General features: G+C 40.6%; 1 long non-coding RNA gene across 1 annotated transcript in view; it reads left to right on the forward strand.

Moving 5' to 3' along the window:
- The window catches only part of LOC122891691, a 148114-nt gene that overhangs the window by 108508 nt on the left and 15598 nt on the right, over positions 1 to 24008 (forward strand). The window contains exon 4 of the long non-coding RNA XR_006381310.1: positions 9353 to 9417. This is a non-coding gene — a long non-coding RNA (uncharacterized LOC122891691). The remainder of the gene's footprint in view (positions 1 to 9352; positions 9418 to 24008) is intronic.

The raw sequence follows: 24008 nt of genomic DNA on the forward strand, positions 1-24008 counted from the left end.
AATTTCCTGTGCTTCATATTGTCTTAATCAGTCATTGATTACTTAAGAAAACCCAAGAATTCCCAAGTATTCTTGGGTTTCCTTTATATATAATGATAATATATATAATACATATCATATTGTGTATACATATAATATGTATATTCTCATATATATATGAATGTATATATATACAAGTATATATGTATATTCTCATATATATGTGAATGTATATATATATACCTTTTAATAATGAGACTACTTGTATATGTATATATATACCTTTTAATAATGAGAGTACTTGTGTGTGTATATATATATACACACGCACACAACTATGTGATTTTCTGTATTTGCCCTTGAAGTCTTTTAATTATCACTTTGGTTAAATGGATAACTAAGTATTGTTTCATAGTGACTTGTGAGCCTGTGTAGTCAAGTTTCAAACTTTTTGACATTTTTGACAATTTTCCAAAATCAAATCCTGGAGTCTTTTTTACTCCAAACTAACTTTGAGATTTCCCAGAGCACTTCTGGATTCTGTCTCACTTTGTAAAAGAGAGATCTAAGCTAATTAGAATTATTTGGTATGTTAAATTATGTGGGAAGCATTGTTAAATAAGAAATGATGATACATCTTAGGTATATGTGTATGGATATATATGACTAATACAGATATTCCAGATTGTGTGAAATTCTTAGAAATTTGCAATATTACACTTTTCTAAACAGCATTGAAACATTTACCTTTTTTCTCTGCTTGATCCTTCCAGAATGTGGAAACTCTTAGCATTCTTATTTTCATAACAATGTAATTTGCATAAGTTCAATAAGAATCTGTTCTTGTAGTAAGACACAATTAGAAACATGGTTATATTAACAAGGCTTTGACTTAGAATGTCATATTTGAGAATGATGTACTTAAAATCAGATAAGACCCGACAGCTTTAAGGAACTAAGGTTGATTTTTTAAGGAGCCAGTGCTTATAAGCTCCTCCTCCCCTTAGAAAAGCTGACCTGTATCTGGTTTACAGCATTCCCCACCTTACAGGTGAATAAGGAAGGTCACTTTTTGGCAGACCCAGGATTCCTAGAATATTTGGGGGATACTGAATAGAGAGGAATCCACCCAAATCAGTAGATATTGTAGGCAAAATATGATAGTGAGTTCTTGGCTTGGCTTCCTAACCTTAAGAGGCTTTTATTTTTTATTTTTTTAAAGATTTTATTTATTTATTTGAGAGAGAATGAGAGAGGAGCACGAGGCGGGGAATGGTCAGAGGGAAAAACAGATTCCCCGCTGAGCGGAGCCTAACGTGGGACTCAATCTCCAGGATCATGGCTTGAGCTGAAGGCAATCGCTTAACCAACTGAGCCACCCAGGTGCCCCTCGAGAGGTTTTTAAAAGTCCCATCTGCAATTTTTTAATGAAAAGTTCCAGCACAGCAAACTCAAATCTGGGCCTATGCAAGCTCTTGTTGCACTTATATAAATAATCAGGCCAAGAGTAATGAGACCACACTTACTTCACAAACAAATTAGTCTTTCTTTGATTATCTTTGAAACGGAGAAATGGGACTGAGTATAGAAAAGAATTTGGTTTTTTGTTTCGGTGGAAAACTATAGTGCACCCTTGTGGGCTCTGTCTTGCATATTTTGCCAATCCTTACTAATTCCTGAATTCTTTTAGTTTGCTCTACTATCTGGTTACAACTCTCCCAATTAAAGTTTCTAGTTTTTTTCCTCTCTCCTGATTTGGGATCAAGACTGCCTTTTCCTGGAATTAAAATAAAAACTGAAATAAAGGGGCACCTGAGTGACTCAGTGGGTTAAGCCTCTGTCTTTGGTTCAGGTCATGGTCACGGGGTCCTGGGATTGAGCCCTGCTTCGGGCTCTCTGCTCAGCGGGGAGCCTGCTTCCCACCCCCCACCCCCTGCCACCCCGCCCCTGCCTGCCTCTCTGCCTACTTATGATCTCTCTCTGTATGTCAAATAAATAAGTAAAATCTTAAAAAAAAAAATCTTAAAAAAAAAAACTAACTAAAATAAAGAAAAAAAAAAAAAGATTGCCCTTTTTCTGAAGTCCTATAAGCTGAAGCTGGATGACTTGATAGAAACTTAAAAAAGAAATGACAACAGATTATGTCTGGGCAACTTTCAAGCTATCTGCCATGTGCACTGTTCAGAAAGTTCCCTGGAGCACCTGATACCATCAGCAGAGGCATTCAGACTCCAACCCAGGAGAATTAATCAGTTGGGCACTGCCATCCTCAGTCCATCTTCGAAAGATGCTTCAAGTTCAAGGCTAAAAATCTTGACTGGCTGCCCCTCTGGACTCAGAAACCGGGTTTCTAACAATCTTTGTTTTTCCTTTCATTTTATAGAAACTCCCCTCACTAAATGCCTGATTGCTAGCACCATCCAGCAGAGTATCATAAAATATGTGAGTGTGTGCGTGTGTGTGTATTTTAACACCAGCAATCCAAACCCCTGAACAAGTCTCAAGGACTTGTGACCATGACCTGTGCAGTTAGGAAGAAAACTGAACAGATAAAATCATTCATTTGCCTTAATAGTTTATTCTTCTGAGCATGAAAGAGCCCTTGAAGAGGAAAACAGTCTTAACCCGAAGCATGCCTTAATAATGGTAGGATTTAGACATCAGAGGGCAGAGGTGTTTAGGGACCTGTGGGCTTTTCTGGTGACACTTAGGTCAGATCTCTTCTGTCTTCCCACCACGATGGCCCCCTCTCAACACAAAGTCTTTGCATCTGCTATTCCCTTGGTCAAGACTTTACCTCTCACCCTCTTGTTTTGTCTAGCTAATGCCTACTCATCCTTTAGATCTCAGTGGGAGCATTGCTTTCTCAGGGAAGCCTTCACTGATCTCTCTAAGTCAGGTTTTCTTAAGTTCTTAAAAGACCATGACCGCTCCTTCTTAGCATTTGTCACAGCTTCAGTTTTTCATAGATGTATGCAGTTCCTTGATTGTTGACTGACTCCCCACTAGATACCAAGTTTCAAGAGCGTATGAGGGATGCCTCCTTCCTGGGCATTTATATCCGTAGCACGTAGCACCTTACCTGATATGTGGTGGGCCCATCCTAAATAGTTGCTGAGTGAATGAACTAGGGACTCACAATGACTTTAGGCACTTCCCTTTCCACTGCCTCGACCCCGATGCCGTACTAGAGGCCAACGATATCCTTCTACAAAAGCCTGTAGATGTAAAATCTACTAAAGCACAAGACATTAAAAAGCCGCTCCTTTCATATTGTTTCAACTTTCCTTTTTCTTTTTCTTTTTTTTTTTTTTAAAGATTTTATTTATTTATTTGACAGAGAGAGATCACAAGTAGACGGAGAGGCAGGCAGAGAGAAAGAGAGAGAGGGAAGCAGGCTCTCTGCTCGGCAGGGAGCCCGATGCGGGACTCAATCCCAGGACCCTGAGATCATGACCCGAGCCGAAGGCAGCGGCTTAACCCACTGAGCCACCCAGGCGCCCTCAACTTTCCTTTTTCAATGTACTAGATCAACACTGTGTCACATGGCACGCCCATGCATGGGCCTCCGTGGCATGGGATTTTACCAAGCTGATCATAACATTCCTTGGGATTCACTTGGGAATAATGCAAGATAAACATACCGTGACCAACCCTGTAGGATGGAGCCTGCTGTATAAGGCTCACAGCGTAAGGACAGGATCCTCCTTAGAAACTGATTACCATGACCAGGAAAATTGAACTTGGACTCCCTGCCTCCTCAAGTAAAGATTAGTTTGGACTGGTTCTGTTTTTGCATTGGAAAAAGAGTTTTCCAGCTTTTTCAGATAAGATCTTGGCCATTTAAAAGGCTTTTACCTTTTCTCTCCACCCTGCAGGCCATGATGGTCACATATGGTCATTGCTGGGTCCACCTCACCCTGGGAGGTCTTTCTAAAAGCTGAGAGACAGCACTCTGGCCTCATACCAAATGTGGAGTGGAAATGGCCTGGCTTCTTGGCAGCTTCTCTGTCCCACTGACAGCCGCCCAACTTGTGGAGGCATCTGGTATCAGGAATATCCTGAGCTCGGGTCCTGGGAAAATTTTTCTCTGTGGCTTTTGCGGGGGGGGAAAAAAAGCTTTAAGGACTCTGTGTGTCTGTGTGTTGCATATTATACGTCAAATATTTTCAAAAACCTTAGAACTAACCAAAATAGATTTCATTCTAGAAACATTATCTGTCATTTATGATGGAGACTTTTTATAACTTTTAAGGTTGAGATTACATTACATCAGTTTTTTTTTTTTTTTATAATGGCAGTTATTTTGGAGGCCGGAGGGTGGGAAAGCAGATTATAATTTAAATAGTGTGGTAGAAATTTTCCATGCGGTTTAATATGAAGATTTAGGAGTCAGGATTTGAGATCTGCAGTCCGGGTAGATTGCACTCTTCGTTCAAGGAGTATGCAAACGAAGAGAGCAGTGATAATTGACTCAGGTGTGGGTCAAAATCTCAGGTTACTAGCTCTGTGACTTCCACAGAATGACCTCTGTGGGCCTGCCTCCAAGCTGAGAAGGGTAATTTCTACTTTGCAGAGTTGTGAGGACTATTTGAAGTCTTTAGCATGCATTAAGTGTCCAGTAAATGATGAATTTCATTATAATTCCTATTCTTATAACACGCCCATACCAAACTGGATACTTGTGGGCAGCAATCTTAGGGTGGTGAGAGGAAACCAGATTGTGGTTTCTAGGTGATAAGGGTACAGCCATTCCAGATGGAGAGGGAGAAGCCATTCGGCCTGTTCTCAACAACTTGTGGGGTAGATAACGTTAGCCTAGTTCTTAGATAAGGAAACAGGGAAGTTAAGTGACTAACTCAAAGTTGCACAGCTAATAAGGGATAGAATTGCAGAACCAGGACTTAAATTTGGGCCTAATTCCTGATTTAGAGATTCCTTCTATTATACCATAGCAGAAAAATTCAACCAGTATGAATATCAGAAGTTAAAAAGTAGGTATTCTACTCATATAACATATTTTGGTGCTATCTTTTGTTAGCCTGGCATAATCGTTTGAAACTTTCAGGGGATCTCCTTCACTTATTCCCCACGATCCCCCGGAAAACATGTATTTCTTTAGATGAGGAAATATGGGGGTTTAGGGGCTTATAGAGTTTATCCAGATGCACTGGGCCAGGTTGGGAGGCAGGGCTGGTGATGGTGGAAACCAAGCCTGTCCCCACAGAGAGCCCCTCTGGACCTCGTGGAGTCTGCCAGCACAGGGCCAGATCCCCACTGAACTCCCAGGGAGTGTGAATTGAACAATCCTAGCTGACAGTCAGCCACAGTTACATGCATATTCTCATTTAACCCTTGGGACAACCCACCGAGATCTAATGTTCTCCCCGAGTCTAATGTCTATACTCAACACTGCACTTACTTTTTTTTTTTTTTTTTTTTAATGAATCAGGTCAGGCTTGCTGATTCTTACTATGGTGCCCTTTCTGGTACTAACTGGTTTCGGCGTGGGGCAATAAAAACCAAGATTCCAGATCAAGCATAAAACAAACCAACAGACTGATAGATCCCTGGAAACCATCCAGAGGCAAGAACAGAGATGGTTTGCTCTTGCACACTCTCCTCCTTGCAACTGTAGTCAGTATACATGTTGTCCCACAGCAGATCCCCTGCCCTCAGCCTGGAAACCAAAATAGAGCACTCCATGTCCATCTTGCCCTGGGATGTGTGTCCTAAAGAAACTCAGTGAGCTCACATTAACTTGTGTTAAGGATGGACAATGCTTTTTAAAAGTAGTATGCATTTGATCCCCGACGGCAAACCAGCACCTCTGACCCAGCTTAGCTTCTCCTCTCATATCTGTGGCTCTCTCCCTTTCCCCTGTGGTACAGCTATTGGCCACAAATTCCTTGTCTTACATCAAAGGCCTTTCAGGCTCCCACCCTGAGCCATCAAAGATTCCTTAACTTCCTTTTGTTCTCTGTAAACATCAATTTATTGCTCTGTCTCCTGTACATACACGGAACCTCTTGACAACAGCTTGATTCAGAGGAAAGCTGGGATCCTAAATATTTCAAAGACGCAGTGGGTGAGGAAAACATGAATGTGTAGCTACTGAATGGACCCTTGGAGCAAAAAAGGAAAAAAAAAAGTTTGATTTCAGAATTGTAAGACTTTTTCTTTACTTCTTTTTCTTTCTTTCTTTCTTTTTTTTTTTTTTCCTCATTATATTTCCACCTCCCCTAGTGCCCGCCCTGGGCCCAGCTGGGCAGTGGGGGGCTCCCATCCTTCCTTTTCATCATTAGAAGGGAGGGCCTCAAGAATTACAAGAATTTTTTTCATTGCACAGGTGCCAACGAGGAGGGCAGCACATCAGCTGACCGTGTTGCCACTGAAGTATTTCCTCCCAAAGAGGAAGGAGCTTAAGGACAAGAAGGGTTACAAGTAGGAACGGACAGAGCAGGCAGGCAAAAGTGGCAAAACATTGAACTGAAATGCATTGAGAGTCTCTGTATCTGAGAAGTCAATGGCAGGCTCAAGGATGGCCAAGGAGAGGACCTGTCTTCCTCTTAACCACAGACTGGACCACAGACTATTTTTTTTCTGCCCCATGAATAGTTAAGGCGAAAAAGAGTAACCAGTGGCCTGGCTATTGACAAGCCAATGAAATATGCTGGCTCCAATCCAAGTTCTCTCCTAGCAAGGCAGTTAGTGGTACCTGCTGGTTCTCTTCACTTCTCACAGCCTCTAACCCCTGGGCAGCATAGTCCTTCCCTCAAGCTTCAGTGCTCTATAGAAGGTAGCAGGGCATAAAGCAGGGCTTCCCAAACCTCAGTCTACATTGCCATCAGCTGGAGGTCTTCCTACAACAGAGATTGTTGGGCCCCACAGCAGAGTTTCAGATTCGGTGGGTCTGGGGTGGAGCCCAAGAATGTGCATTTCTACAGATCCTCAACTGACACTGATGTGCTGGTCTGGGCACCGTGCTTTAAGAACTGTTGGTTTAGAGAGAAAACAAGGACTTATAGGCAGACAGGGATTCTGGTCTCAGTTCTGCCCCTTCCTGTGTGCTTTTGAGTGAGACACTTAACTTCTTTGAGCTTTGGTTTTCTCACTAGTAGGGCAGGTATGGAAGATGTAGGATAATGGTAGTGTGGTCAGATATATGGACTGTGTTCACCTCCAGCCCTGCCACTGATCCCCTGTGTGATCTTAGACAAACTGCTTCACCTTTTTTTTTTTTTTTTAAGATTTTATTTATTTATTTGACACAGAGAGATCACAAATGGCAGAGAGGCAGGCAGAGAGAGAGGGGGAAGCAGGCTCCCCGCTGAGCAGAGAGCCCGATGTGGGGCTTGATCCTAGGACCCTGAGATCATGACCTGAGCCAAAAGCAGAGGCTTAACCCACTGAGCCACCCAGGTGCCCCAAACTGCCTCACCTTTAACCCCTCAGTTTCCTCACCTAGAAAGTGGGGGTAATAACTGTCTACTGCCCGGGGTTGCTGTGAGCACTGTGACTGAAAATAAGCAAAACAGTTATGACAGTTTTGTGATATAAATGTGATATAAATAGGCACTTGTCATTTTTTGTGCTTGTGTCACTTACATGGGATGAAGACTGTAAAGGGCCATATGTCATGACGGGCACATAGAAAATGCACAGGAAGGGTCCATCAGTTTCCTCTCCTCAACCCAAACTAGGGAAGTCAGAGCTGAAAGTGCTGACTTAAAGAATGTCCTTTCAGTGGAGATCTCAGTAAAAGGCACAGCAAAATAAAGATACCAGTCCAAGGATTTTAGCTGTTAGCGAGGCAGATTATGCCAGGTGCCTCCTCCCTTTAAGGAGTCTGTGCCAAGGGAGATTTCCTTTAAGCAAGGATCGCCAACTTGGAAGATTTAGCCAGTTGATGTCTGGCACTCGTAAGTGTGGGCAAGCCTTGAGGAGCTCCCAGGAGGATGTTGGACAGCTAGCGTTCCGTTTCACGGGGAGGGCCGGAATCACCAAAGCGTGGCTCAGGACATAGAGACCTCAGGCTGGTGGGACTCAGGATGATCCATTTCCTTCATCATCTTCATTACACAACTCAAGACAGCCCTGAAATCATCCTGAAGCTGATGCTGACCTAAGACAGCTGCAGTCATTTATTTTACTTTCTGGCCATATTGTCTTGTAATGGTCTGTGGATAAAGGCAGGGTGAAAGATTAGATAAAATTATCCATCACCCCTATGGTATCCAGTGAGAATTTAATGAGCTGCTTTAGGAGAAATCATTTAAATATGTTTTGGCTATATATTAATAACTCCCTCTTGGATGTTTTTGATACTGAGTGGTACACTAAAGGCCCTGAGAAGTCCTGCAGTAAAGAAATAATGGATTTTATCCTTAACTCAGCAGTTCTCAAATTGTTTGGCCACAGAAACATTTTTCTTTTAAACAAAAGTAGTATCTCCTAACATCTCTCAGAATATACTGTGGCAAATGCTGGGATTGGCAGAAAGGCCATATATTAATCTCCAACTCTTTTAGTTTATTGCTACCCATACTAAGCTCTTGTCAAGTGCTGGCTCTCCAAATAGCACCGACACAATCTGTTGACATGACAAAGCTGTTTACTGTGGTAAGACATGACCACCCAGACAGAGTTTGGGTAATGTCTCCTAGGGGAAAAGGCAAGGTTAGATTTTATTGCAAATTGAAAGTTTGATTTAAGGTTGTCTTCCAGTGAGGTGGCTTGGTTGGGTAAGGATAATAATGTGACAGTTTAGGATTATAAACAGCATGACAAAGATTCTGAGTTGAGGGATTTGAAGATCTTTAGGGTGTTAACTATCTGTTGGTGCTTCTTACTGAAGAAGTGAAGGGTCTTTGGGGGAAGTTCCTATAAAGAATAGTCAAGTTATCTTCCTGGACAAGAATCTCCTGAATTAGTAAAGGCGTGATAATGAAGATGATGGAGTAATAGAATTAAAAGTCTGTTAATGTATTGTGGAAAGTAAGGGGTGTGTGGGGCGCCTGGGTGGCTCAGCTGGTGAGGCAGCCAACTCTTGATTTCAGCTCAGTTCATGATCTCAGTGTTGTGAGATCAAGCTCTGTGTCAGGCTCTAACACGGGGTGTGGAGGTGGAGTCTCCTTATGATTTTCTCTCTCCCTCTGCCCCACCTCTCAAAAAAAAAAAAAAAAAATCTAAGTAAGAGGTGTGGTGTGTGTTCGGGGGAAGAGGAAGGTTAGATAGTTCCAGTCTTCAGTCCTCAGTTTCCAAGCTGTGTACATGAGATAGTTTCTATTCTCACTCTTCCTTCTTGAACTTACTGCATTGTTCATGTTGATGTTGAATACTCATCTGTTTTATTTTAAATATTTCCTCCTAGCCAGACTGCAACAGGATATAAACCTGAGGATGTTATTTGTGTGGGATTCTACAACTTCATCACTGGTGAGTTACTGTTCTGTGCCACGATCCCCACCTTCTTCCCCCTTCCTCCCAAACACACCTTTGAATGTATATTGTGTCAATGCACAGAGATGAACCTTAGATCACTCAGAGCTGAGAAACTTCTCTTCATCTGGAGACATGTTGACAGGGATGGCATCCATTCCTTTGTTGGATTTAGCATATTTTGCAGCAAGGATAGAGGACAACTTTGAAATGATGAGGTTGGCCTTTGTTAGTTCCCTGACCATAGAACCTCCTAGAAGTGGTGAATTCTTGGTAATACCATGATGGAGGATGCATTGACGTGGACTGCTTTCCATTTACTTAAGAAGTTCATGTGTCTTTAAGGCATTTCTTATTTTACAAGTACAAAATAAGAAATGTTATGATCACTCAAGTTTTATATGACATTTTAGGAAAAAATGATGAATTTGCTTTCCACAGGATCAGAGTACAGAATAAACCATAAATGAACTGATATCTTTAATAACAATAAAGTTTTAGTCTGTGAATTTAATATGAATTAAGAAGTTCAACCTCGGGGTACCTGGGTGGCTCAGTGGGTTAAGTCTCTGCCTTTGGCTCAGGTCATGATCTCCGGGTCCTGGGATCGAGCCCTGCATTGGGCACTCTGTTCAGCAGGGAGTCTGTTCCCCCCCGCCCAACCCTCTGCCTGCCTCCCTGCCTACTTGTGTTCTCTCTCTCTGTCAAAAAAAAAAAAAAAAAGGAAAGAAAGAAAAAAGTTCAACCTCCAGTTTAGCCCTAACTCTCAATTTAATCTCCAACTAAGACAATATTTTCTAGGAAATTATTTTACTTTTTCCACTGGTGAGCTGTTTTTATTTCCAGGTACTTGATATCACTTAGAAAAAAAGAAATATTCTGGGCTAATGGCCCGATGGTGTTGAAAGCGCAGGAATGTTGCTACTTTAAACACTACTTAACCTCTTCTGTTAAAAGTTAGTACAATTCTGCTGCATAAATAAAAAAGACATGTCTACGATCCTGGATAATACAAATTTAGTATTAACTTTAATAACTAAAAACTAGCTGAATAAAAGCAGGCCTAATTGTTGAGATGGCAAGAAGTACCTGAATTCATGAAAAATCTGAACTACATATTATTTTTTTAAAAAGACGTATAGTAAGTAGAGATAGTTCAGTCCAATAATATATACTTATTGAAGTCCGTAGCAATTACAGCATTATGCTAGATCCTGGGAATTCAAAGACCAAGCAGAGTATTAGTTCCTGTCCTTGAACTCATTGTCCAGAAGGGAAGGCTAAGATGAAAACTTGTGAGTCAGAATAGGTAGAGAGAGTATAAAACACCAGGCGGGATGGGGGGTGGTCAGTGAAAGGTTTCTAGAGGAGATAATGTATTAGTTAATGTATTGCTGTATAACAATTGCCCCAAATGTAGTACTTTTGAACAATAATTATCTCACATAACTATTATCTCACATGGTTTCTGACAGCCAAAACGGAGAGGCTTAGCTCATGGTTCTGGCTCAGGTTCTCTCATGGAGTTGCCGTCATGATGTTGGCCAGGGTTGCTGTCATCTGAAAGCTTGACTGGGGAGGATCCACTTTCAAAATGGCTACAAGCAGAAGGCCTCAGTTCTCATCATGGGGTGTCTTTGTACAGCTACTCATGACATGTTCTGTAACCTTTCCCATGTAACCTTTCCCAGACTGAGGGGTCTGAGAGAGAAACTCAAAAGCTACAATGTCCTTTATAACCTAGCCTCAGGAGCGACATTCTTCACTTCCTCATTATTATTATTGATCATGTAGGTCAATCCCTGATACAGTGTGGAAGAAGACTTAAGGCAAGGATGTAAATATTAGAAGGCAGGGACCATTGGGGGCCTTCTCGGTGACTGGCTGCCATAGGTATTATCTAACCCTAGTAGAAGTTCCCAGGGAATAAACTGTTACTTTTTTTTAAAGATTTATTTATTTATTTGAGAGAGAGAGAGAGAGAGCAAGCATGCACAGGGGAGGGACAGAAAGAGAGGGAGTGAGAGAATTTCAAGCAGATACCCAATTGAGTAGGGAGCCCAATGTGGGACTCAACCCTACAACCCTGAGAGCATGACCTGAGAGAAAAACCACGATTCGGACACTTAACCGACTGAGCCACACAGGCTCCCCTAATAAACTGTTATTTAAAATAATTTTTAGTCAACTAATAATCTCAGCTTTTTAGCTAGAATATAAATGTCTGTATATAAAAGGAGAAAAATAGTAGCCAATATTTATTGAATTTCTATATGACAGGCACTGTCAAAAACTTTCCATGTATCGTCTCATTGAGAGAGTGCAGCTTAGAGTTTAAGCATCTGGATTCTAGAGCTATATAGGCTTTTTAAAAAAAATATTGACATATTGGGGTAGGTTACTTAATCCCTTTATGCCTTGGTTTTCTTATCTATAGGCAAAAGGAATGATATGTCCCTGACAGGATTCTCTTGAGCATAAAGTGAGCCAAAATAACAGATTGTCTCCTAATTGCTGGCACACTTATGCTCAGAAACAGATTTTTCAAAATATTCTTTATTTTTTACCCATGGGAGTTGTAAGGCACGGGCATCACTTTGGACTGACCAGTGGGAAGCAAGGAAATCTCAGTTCAGAGTTGGATGTCCTCCACAAAACAGGCTGCTTGACTCCCATGATGCCAGTCAGCTAGGCTGGGTTTCAAGTTGTTAGTACACTGCTATGTTCATTCCTTCTGAAAAATGTAAAAAAAAAAAAAAAAAAAAAAAGTGGGTCATTGTATGGACTACTGGGCAAGTATTTGCTCCCTAGGGGAGGCAGATCTGCTCAGTGGCTTGGAGCAACCCGTACTTTTTCCGTGGGACACTGAAGGCTGGCCAACAGGCTACCCCAGGGTGTCCCTCTGACCGCATGCCCTATGACTGAGGACATTTCTTTCTTCTTGGCCCTGGTACCCCTTGAAGCCCCATCTGCAATTTTCACCTGGTTTAACCTGGTTTACTACGGCTTCTGTCATTTTTATCTCCTTAGCATTGCTCAAAATGTTCCTGCAGGACCTTCCCTCTTCAAACTATTTCTGTCTTTAGCAAATAGAAACTTGGATACAAGTGTTGGCTTCTCCTCAGCTAGGTCATCTGCCCAAACCTTTCCAGGTTACTGTGGGGTATGCTATCGCATTCATTGATCACTGCTCTGGATTGTGAAAACAGCTCTTGACATGCTAAATAACCAAAAGCCCCAGACAAATTTATCTGAATTTGTAAAGGTCTCTGGGAGTGTTTTATTTCCTTTTCTTGTATACAGTTATTTAGAAATAAATGGTAAGGACTCATAATGGCAATGAGATGAAAACTATGTGTAGAATGGTGCTCCCCACTCTCCTTTGGGAATAATGCCCTTTAAAATGTTCAAGAGAGGGGCTTCTGGGTGGCTCAGTTAGTTAAGTGTCCAATTCTTGGTTTTGACTCAGGTCATGATCTCGGGTCCTGGGATGGAGCCCCCAACCCCTATCCTTGTTCTCAGTTGGGAGTCTGCTTCTCTCACTCTGCCCCTCCTTCTGCTCATACACACTCTCTCTCTGTATCTCTAAAATAAATAAATAAATAACTATTTTTAAAAATAGGCAAGAGAACACCAACTACTGATCAGGGATTAATCTTTAAATAAGAACAGAGTAAGAACTGTGCTAGTTCAAGTAAAGCCTCATTAGCTGATGACTGCCTATTAGGTTCCTGTATTGACCTTTCCACAATGAATGGGAAGACTTACCATCACCAAGATCAAGGACTTGCAGAAGTTTGAGCAGTCTCTACCTTTCCCAGGACAGTTGTCACCTTGGCCCCAATTCCTGCCTGGCTGGTGATCCAGCATTTGTGGTCATGCTGTCCATAGCTGGAGTAGGTGGGGATGGGGGCCCAGGAGGCACGAGCGAGCGCTCCTGTTCCACATCTGCTCGGCTCTTTCCTTCCCTTTGGTGAAAACATTTTTCAAACTCTGTGCCTTGAGAAATCTGCTTAAAATCAATTTCTAGCCAGCCCCTTTTCCTGTTCTCCCCGTCAACCATCCATCCAGCCCAGCCACTACCTATGGATTTTTTTCTCCTAAACAAATGCAAACATCCATCTCTATAAAAAGAATATAGAGGACATGAGAATGTAAGTCCATTGTATTGCCTTAGGAACCAAAGAGATTAAAGGAAAAGACCCCATTCTCAGCCTTTACACTGCTGCAAGTTAGCGGTGTGCTCAAGATAGTGGCTTTGGAGTGGAACATCAGTTCCAGTTCTGCCACTTAGTAGAAGTAACATTCAACCACCATAAGCCTTATTTTCTTTACTTTAAGGTAAATAATGATGAGCAACTTATGGAGTTTTCATGAAGATTTGGGGACCACATAAAGCATCTAGAAGGTGCGTGGCACATATAAGCACTCAATATCCTACCCATTATCATAATTATTTTTTGAAACTCTATCTACACTCAAGGATTCTTCCCAAGGGCTTCATGGAAGGTTGGACTGCTGATATCTCACTGTATTTCCAGTGCTGCAGATAGTAACGCAGCCCCATTTTATCCATGATTATCATTAATTCACGTTTTAGATGTGAAAACTGAACCTGAAGAGGTCAAAGGATTCAACCAAAGTTGTGTCCTGTCAGAGCTGGGGCTCAAACTGATTTCCTCAAATTCTAACAAAGCACCAAGCTCAGGGTTCAACGTTAAATTATAGCGATCTTTAGCGCAAGGCAGACGGGTATGTAAAAACAGAAAGAACAACAGTAAAACTTTCACAGAATGTAACGAGCACGGTAAGGATACATAAAAATTGCTGTAATATATCAGATCAAAGAGCTGTTAATTCCAGGGTAAGGGAGGGCTGGAGGTGAGAATGGGGTGAAGTTAGGGAGGCTCCAAAGAGTAGTTGTCAAGTCTTCTCTAGTGGACTTCTGGAACAAGCGGTTGTAAGCTGGACTGCTTACAGACACATTTTATTTGTCCTTTAAAGTGCTTAAAACTATTTTGAATTGGTTGCCAACATTTAAAAACAGGAGATTTCACATAAAGATAGAAATTTCTGGCTTTTCTTGGAAAATCAGATCTGTTAACACGATTGTCCATCGTTCCACTTGATGTCAGTTGGCTGTCCACTGCAGCCTGGGCTGACCTCCAACACTGTCCCCATGGGGTCTCTTCTTAACCTTTGTCAAGGGTTAAGAAATTGAAAAGATAAGATTTTCATAGGCAGATCTACAACCAATCATGAAAATTGAAAGTGTTAGAAGGATAATAAAAATCTTTGTTTAGTTAAGTAGAATAAAATACCCAAGAGATCTATTATTTATTGACTAAACATGTCCTTTACTCCTTAAATTTCAAGTATACTTTATTTCAGCGTAGGTCTAAATGTAATTATCACTAAGGGACTAGAGAGGTGGAAATCCTGTGGAGATTGTAGAGGTGTTGAAGTGAATTCAGAAAGAAATATGTTTCTGAAAAGGGAAGTAGTAAAATAGGAACTCTAAGGGCTTGCATGCCACCGTGTTTTGCTAATTACTATTAGAGATACGGGAATAAAAATTAACTAAATTATAATTCTTTTTTTCCCAAATTCCTGTATCTGGACATATGCTTTAACACAGACGCTTTCAAACACTTTTGTGCGTGGCCCACAGTATGAAATACATTTTTCATCCCACATACATGCATATACATTCATCCGTGGCTGGACACTTGAGTTGCTTCTACCTTTTGGCTGTTGTGAAAAATGCTACCAAGGACATGGATGTACAAATATCTGTCCAAGTCTCTGCTTTCGATTCTTTTGGGTCCATACCCAGAAGTGGAATGGTGAGATTACATGGTAAATCTGTTTTTAATATTTTGAGGAAGACAAGTCTTTGGATTACAGCTACTGCAAAATAACGGCCTGAATTAAAATTTTTCATCTGCTTTTCCATTAATTTCCAGTATGCTGGCAAGTTTGCAAAGAAGAATTCTCAAAGATATTTTGTTTTCAGGTTTCTGAGGAGCGCAGGACCCTGTAGAGGCAGCATCAGAGTAGAACCAACCTGTGGGGACAACCTGCCACTGAATGATGAATAAATAACACCCATTAAGAAAACTTTATATGGGGATGCCTAAGTGGCTCAGTAGATTAAGTCTCTCTGCCTTCAGCTCAGGTCATGATCCCAGGGTCCTTCCTCAGTGGGGAGCCTGCTTCTTCCTCTCCCTTTCCCTGCCGCTCCCCGTGCTTATGCGTGCGCTCTCTGTGTCAAATAAATAAATAAAATTAAAAAAAAAAAGAAAACTTTTATATGGTGATCAAGAAGTTGCCTTTGCTTTCTGTATTAAGATGTACACTTACTAATCTAGTGTGTTTTGTGTCATGACTATCAAACCTTTAAATTGAAGCTTTTCTCCATGTGCTCTAAGCAGCCTCCGGTGAAACTGCAAGGAATGAGGAAGAGTCCCTAAATGTCAGTCAAAGCCGTCAATATTTACATTAAACAAACGGAAACCCCCAATAAAACCCCAAACCCCAAGTTCTCTTTCTAAGTTACATATGTAATGTAGGTTCACTGTAGGATAATTTTAAAAAAATAGACATAAAAATATGGAAATGGAAACCAGGGGTGCCTTGGTGATGCGATTGGTTGTGTCTAACTCTTGTTTTCGGCTCAGGTCATGATCTTAGAGTCATGAGGTCTAACCCCATGATGGGCTCTGCTCAGTGGGGGCTTTATTTAAGATCTATTTAAGAATTTCTGTCCCTCTCCCTTGTGCCCCTCCTGCTTGTGGTCTCTCTCCTTCTAGAATCAATAAATAAATCTTTAAAAAAATATATAGAAATGGAAACCATCTGTGATCCCACCCACTTTTCTGTTAAATTCTTCCAGAATATTTTCTGAACATAAATATCTTTTATGTACATTTTTTTTTAAAGATTTTATTTATTTGACAGAGAGAGATTACAAGTAGGCAGAGAGGCAGACAGAGAGAGAGGAGGAAGCAGGCTCCCTGCTGAGCAGAGAGCCCAATGCGGGACTCGATCCCAGGACCCTGAGATCATGACCTGAGCCGAAGGCAGCGGCTTAACCCACTGAGCCACCCAGGCGCCCTCTTTTATGTACATTTTAATTATCAAATGAGTCACGCTCTAATTTATTGTTCAGTGACTTGGTTTTTTTCCCAATTAGTGTATTGTACACATATTTCCATGCCATGTCTTTTCTCATAAAATAATGTTTATAATTGAAAAATACTGGCTTTATAGTTATCACTTAATTTATTTGCTCAATGTTGTTGGGCTGTTTCTTTGAAATTTTATTTGGCTAATACAGCAGTGAATATTTTTTTCTAAGGTTAATTTTTAAGTTCATCCTGACTTTTATGGATGAATCTTAAAAATAATGTGGCTTTTGCAAATCGTATGCATAGATTGTTATTTTTTGAAAAGAAAATATTTGCATATTTTTCTATATTAAAAGTAATACAAATTTATTATTACAGGTTCAAATAGTATGAAATAAAATAAAAAGTAGAGTTAAAATTGCTTTTTTTCCTCAAGGGAATCGTGTGAACAATGTAGTGAACATTCATTTAGACTTTCAATGCATGTATACAGATATATATTTACAAAAATGAAATCTGCCTCTACATTTGAGTTTGGTAACCTCATTTTTAAACTTATAAGACAATAGATTTTTTCCATGTCATTAAATATTCTTTTACAATATTTTTTGGTGGTTTCAAACTATGGCATTGCGGTAGAAAACCTTTTTCTCTACCCTCCTTGGTTCAGGGTTTGGGGGTCTATGAATTAAACCGACAAAAGACAGATTAGTAAGAGAAAAAAAGATTTTTTAAAATTCATCTATGTACATGGGAATTCACAGAAAAATGTGACTCGAGGAGATGGTTAGAACTGGGGGCTTATGTAATGTCATCATAAGGGCAGAAGGTGGGGAAAAGGGCAATTATGGAAAAGAAGTGACTTTTAGGGAAGATAAATGGGTCTTTAGAAGAACAGATAGATATGTTAGCTGAGCAACAATGTCTGTTTAGGTGATTTCTTTTCCCGGTGCTGATCTCCAGTGATAGGAGAGCACTTAGAACAGTTTAATTCTTTTGGGATGCTCTGCTTTTATGCAGATGGGGAGAGTTCAGAAGAGAAAACTCTTTACAATGATATGTTCTGAATCCCTTCACCATATTTGTATTATCCAGGTCAGTCTAAGTTTTTGTAGCCTTTGCCAGGGTGGGTAGAGATGGGGTGGGGAAAGGGCTTACCTACAGCCTCTGATAACAGAGTCGTGTTCCCCTCTTCTGCTGTTCCTGCCCTCCAGCCACCAGCTAACTGGAACAAGACTAGGAACCTGACCATGGGCAATTACTGTGTTATGAGGAGGCCTGGTACAAAGTCTTTGCCCTGCACACCCCCACCCCCGCCCTGGTCCAGAGAGTCCAGAGAGAAGCTGGACTAATGATGATCGCATTATTGGATGTGAGTTGAGGTATAAGTAGAAAGTTAAACTCTTCACACTGTATAAACAGCTTAAAGATGCGTAAAGGAGATCCACAAGGGAGAGTAGTTGCCTTGGAAAGTCATAAATAGGTCAGTTGACATTATAGGGAAGCAGGATGTATAGGATATGCTATCAGGCTGATCCAAATATGTAAAATATAGGCTTGTGTTTCAGGCTAAAGACAGGAGTGAGATGAGAATTTGAATTTTGATACTTCCACTTAAATGGTTTGTGACTTGCCCCAATTAACCTTCTGACTCATAGTTTCTTTATCAGTAACATGTGGATAATAATATGTCTGTTATTGAGTTGTAGGAAGAATTCATTAAGATAATATAGGCAAGGTTCTGGGCGCCAGGGTGGCTCAGTGGGTTAAAGCCTCTGCCTTCAGCTCAGGTCATGATTTCAGGGTCCTGGGATGGAGTCCCGCATCGGGCTCTCTGCTCTGCAGGGAACCTGCTTCCTCCTCCTCTCTCTCTCTCTGCCTGCCTCTCTGCCTACTTGTGATTGTCTGTCAAATAAATAAATAAAATCTTTAAAAAAAAAAGATAATATAGGCAAAGTTCTTAGTAGTCTCTGACACATAGAAATGCTAAGTAAATGTGGTCATTATTATAGCTATATCTTCCCAAATATACCTTATATTTGATATTCTTCCTGTGGTGTATTTTTTTCTTTACTGTATTTTTTAATCTCTGGCATTTAATATATTAATTTATAAATACGTAATTAACGATTGTTATGTTATGTTCCAGGAAGTTTTCATACTGAAGTCTGGCTATTTTATTGACTAAAGTTCTAAAATAACCAAATAAATTTTCTACTCTACAACTTACTTTCCCCTTTAAGGATAAAAGGAGTATTCTACCAAGACTGCTCATTTGAATTGGGGCTTATAAAACTTGAACTTTCTTTCCTATAATCTCTTGGAATGTTGAACTCATGCTTCAAAAGGAACATTAGCAGTGAAATCCCAGTTGGCAGCTGAGTAGACTGCATGCATCTTTGTAGGATTTGAATTTCTTGCCTTTTTTTTTTTTTAATAGAAAAGGAATACCTAAAATTTTCTCTTGTCAGAATGGTGTAAAGGGGGGTGGGTAGATTGAGTTCTTAGTCAAGTCAACTTTCTGCCTCTTCCCATCCCCTCCCTACTAGATAATTAGGGGCTACGTGGCATGTATAAATAGCTTCAGCTGAGAACATCCTCATATCTTTGCCCCTCTCATCACTGAGCAGGGCCCGTAACTGATGTTGCAATTAGAGTGCCGATTTAGCTCGGAGAGACACATTGCGAACAATCCACTGCGGAGGGTGGTATTTATATCACTACTGACTGATGAGGACTTTGTCAACTGTGCCTTTGGCAGATCATTTGATGGCACGTCCCTGGGTTAATCTACTTCTCATTATAACCGATGATCCATGGTGATGTGTTTTCAGAGCCACTCATCTTACACAGGGTGCCACAATGTGGAACAGACCTACGTAAATACAGATAATTAAGGAAATACTCAAGCCAAAGTATAGAGATCAACAGAAGAACTGTAGAGGTCAAGGCATTTGGTGACTTACTGGGGGCACATTTGGTATCATTTGTGCCAACAGGATTAACACTTCTGTGTTTAGGATTTAATTGTCTATTTTGACATAAGAGAAAGGAAATGAAAATAGATTGGCTACTTACCTCTACCATAGAAAGGTCAGGCAATTTGAAGTTGTTGTGGCTTTTTTTCCCCCCATTTCATAGAGGCTACTAGTGCTTCAAAACCATAACATATCTCAGGTCAAATAAGTAATATGGAATCAGAAATTCTAGGATTATTTGATTAGGAGTTAAAAGCCAACGATTACCCTATCTGTCTATCTATCTATGTATCTATCTATCTACCTATCATCTATCTTTCCTCTGTGTAAAATGAATCAGTAGTAAGACAAACATGGAGTTGGGTTCATTGTCTTCCTAACTCTTCCTCAATGGCTAGGAGGTGCGATGTTACAGAGTGTTAGAAGAAAGCTTCACTTTTGCACTCTTCTTTGATATGGAGAATTGATATTTATAATCCTTTGTGAAGAGCTTTGGTTTTTTTTTTTTTTTTAAAGATTTTAGTTATTTATTTGACAGAGTGAAATCACAAGTAGGCAGAGAGGCAGGCAAAGAGAGGGAGGGAAGCGGGCTCCCTGCTGAGCAGAGAGCCCGATGCGGGACTCGATCCCAGGACTCTGAGATCATGACCTGAGCCGAAGGCAGCGGCTTAACCCACTGAGCCACCCAGGCGCCCCGTGAAGAGCTTTGAAAACAGAGTTTCATGCTCTTCCTGATCCCCCAGCAAATATTACCACCTCTAAGCCTTTCCTACCTAAAAATCCTGCTATCAATCAAATGTATATTAGGAGTCTAAATGATGTTGCAATGTGGAAAGTCATTGCTCAGTACACACTGAGTCTCCCTGATGGGCACCAAGGAACTCCTTCTCCTTCTTGCATGGTCTTCTTCTCTCAGGACCAGCCTCTTATTCTTCTTTGATTCTGGTTCCGGGTGCTTAGCTAGTCCTATTGGAGCTGGAGAGAAGGGAAGTAGAGTGGGGGAGTCCTTGCTCTAAGAGAACGGGCGAATGAAAATGGGACCTCTTGGTTCAACCTCAAAGTGAAATAGCTACGAAACTGATTCTTCCCTTATGGTTTTGGCCCACTTGTAGAAAACGTTTGTGTCCTTTTGTGTGTTTCTTCCCTTTTACCATAGACCTTCAGTATTGTCCTAACTTGTATGGAATAGAATGAACAGTGAAAATCTCTGGGCGACCATATAGTCAAGGCCTTCCCTATCTTCTCCCATAAACGTCTGGCTCCCTTGTGACTAATGGCTACAGGATGTTCAGTTCTCATCTCAGAAATATCAGATGTAGTCTTTCGAGAGAATAAAAAAGTAAGCAGGAAATCCATATGTGATTTAGGACTTGCATCTAGAATATTTAAAGAACTCTCAAAACTCAAAATTAAGGGAAAACCTCCCATAATTTTTAAAAAAACGGACAAATGACTTGAAAAGAAACTTTAAAAATGTACAAATGCTCAATAGGCCCATGATAAGATGCTCAACATAATTGGAGAAATGCAAATTAAAACCACAGTGAGATGCTACACACACAAAAGATAATTAAAAATAAAATAAAGTAAACTAAAATAAAATGCAACGATAACCATGTGCTGGTGAGGGTACAAAGCAAGTGGACTTCTCATCCATTGTTGGTGGGAATGCAAAATGTATAACCAGTGTGTGGCAGTTTCTTATAAAGTGGAAATGCACTTATCATATGACCCAGGAGTCCTACTTTTAGGTGTTTACCCAAGCATAGTGAACTTATGTTCATACAAAAACCTTCATGCAAACATAAATAACAGCTTTATTCATAAACATCCAAAACTGGAAACAACCCTGAGGTCCCTCAACTGGTGAATGGATAAAGAAACCATAGTCCATTCAAACAATGGAACCACTGAACCATAAAAAGGAACCAACTTCTGATACATGCAACAATGTGGATGAATCTCAAATGTATCGTGCTGAGTAAAAGAATCGAGATTCAGAAAGCTCAAAGTCAGACCATCTGATTCCATTTATATGACTTTCTAGAAAAGGCAGAACTATAGGGCAGAAAATAGAGACAACAAAGGGACACAAGGGAACTCTTTGAGATAATTGAAATGCTGTATATATTCATGGTGGTGGTTACGTGGTTATATGTATTTGTTAAACCTCATAGGACTGTACACTAAAAAGGGTCAATTTTTACACCTCAATAATTTTTAAAAAAGGGAATGGCCATTGGTGAAATAGAAGACAAAGATAAAAGTGATCAACCATGGCAACTTACTTCTTTAAGGAAATGAACAAAATTAGACAAACCTCCGTTGATATGAATCAGGGTTGCCCAAAGGACCAGGGAGAAAAGGTGGGACATATAGGATAACAGGTCTATACAAGTCAGCCTCTCTTGTCCCTCTGAGTTTCAGGACTGTGGAGGAAGTTTGGGGAAATAACACCAATGAGGAAAAGTTAGAGGAACCAATTTAGTATCCCTGGGAACAGGGGCTGGAGGGGCGACTTGGTAGCTTTCTTTGAGTTTTCAAGCCCCCTTGACAATTTAATTACAGTGCTATTTAGCAGGAGTGAGTAGTTGTAATGAACTTTAGCATATCATAATGGGATTTTATCTTTCATATCATCTAAAAGCTAACAATTTATTGTGCTTACTATATACCAGACACTGTTCTATCTTCTCTGTATTTATTAACCCATTTAAACACCTCATCAGTTCCATAAAAGGAAGTATTCTTTATTGTCTCCTTTTTACAGATGTACACACTGAGGAATAAGAGGGAGTTGCACTTGTATCTCCTTGTTGAAACAAAATGATGTTTTTTGGTGATGTCTCTTTCTTGTATGTTCTTTTTTCTTTTAACAGCATCCTTTCTTTTATGTTGTCTTTTATACTGGACAGAGTACTTTCAAAAGCTGTATTTTATTTGCAACCAGAAGAATTTTGGTGCAAAGCAGTACTTATTTGTAATATGTGGTTAAAGTTCAATGACGATAGTTCCTAGAAAGTTCTAGGAAGAGTTAAATGCTGTTCTGAATTTTATATCTTAAAGTATTTATTTTCTATGCCTCATTCAATTTCCCCTTTTCTTTTTTGATTCCTACTGATCCTTCAAGACCCAGGTAGAGTCCCCACGTCCCCATTCAGTGACATTATGAAGTACCTACCCCCATGCTGGGCATTGGCTTTTCTTCCCTGACCCTTGGAGTATGCTCCCACCTTTCTTCACAGTGACAGTACAAAGATGGATGAACCCTGCTCTGGAGGGTCACTGTCTAGTTGGAGAGTGGACAGAAGCATGGTCTACTCCATATCACAGTATGATAACTACAAAATGAAGGCAGTGAATGAATCCAAGGATCCACATATTCTCCTGAAATAGGAAGAGCAAGGAAAAATAGAGTAAAAGATGAGGTATAAGAGAAGATAAGAATAACCGAGATAGGGGCACCTGGGTGGCTCAGTGCGTTAAAGCCTCTGCCTTTGGCTCGGGTCATGATCCCAGCATCCTGGGATCGAGCCTCCAGTCGGGCTCTCTGCTCAGTGGGAGCCTGCTTCCCTTCCTCTCTCTCTGCCTGCCTCTCTGCCTACTTGTGATCTTTGTCTGTCAAATAAATAAATAAAATCTTAAAAAAAAAAAAAGTATAACCGAGATGTAATAGCCAAGAATAAGAGGATCAGGGGTAGAGTTGGGGACCTGAAGAAATAAGGGAGTTTTAAACCATTACCATGGGGAATAGGAAAGGAGTCAACTCAGAATTAGTTAAAGTGGTCATTCTCAACCTGGTGCACAATAGAAGCACCCCTATTAAAAAAAAAAATACCAATGCTTGTTTCCAGTCCGAGTTTCTGATTTAGCTGATCATGTTGATGGAGTTCAGTCACTGATGGTTTCAGAAAGCTCCCAAGTGATCCTAATGTGAGCTGGGATTGAGCAACACTGGAATATTGCTGACTAGTGCTGAGGGGCTCATGCCCGTCCTGCTTCAGTCGATTTCTCACTGTTACTTACTCTCATATTCATTTATTTGTTCATTCAGAAATGCTTATTGAGCGCCCATTTTGTGTCAGGCACTCCCTAGGCAGAGAAAAAGTCATCTTACTGCTTTAGTAATTATTTCCCTCCCATTTTGGCACTCACATTGTGGATTAAGTCCTTTTCATTAGTAATAATAATAATAATTTTTACTATTATTATTTGACAGAGAGAGAAAGAGAGCATAAGCAGGGGGGTGGGGTGGGGAGGAGCTGAGGCAGAGGGAAAAGCAGACTCCCCGCTGAGCAAGGAGCCTGATGTGGGACTCAATACCTGGACTGTGAGGTCATGCCCTGAGCTGAAGGGAGTTACTTAACCGACTCAGGTGTCCCATGATTAAATCCTTCTTTAAAAATGTAATAGGAGTGTGCCTGGGTAGTCAGTTGGTTAAGTGTCTGCCTTCAGCTCAGGTCCTGATCCCAGGATCCTG

The sequence above is a fragment of the Neovison vison genome, chromosome 12 (genome assembly GCF_020171115.1).
Source record: "Neovison vison isolate M4711 chromosome 12, ASM_NN_V1, whole genome shotgun sequence".
Taxonomy (NCBI): Eukaryota; Metazoa; Chordata; class Mammalia; order Carnivora; family Mustelidae; genus Neogale; species Neogale vison.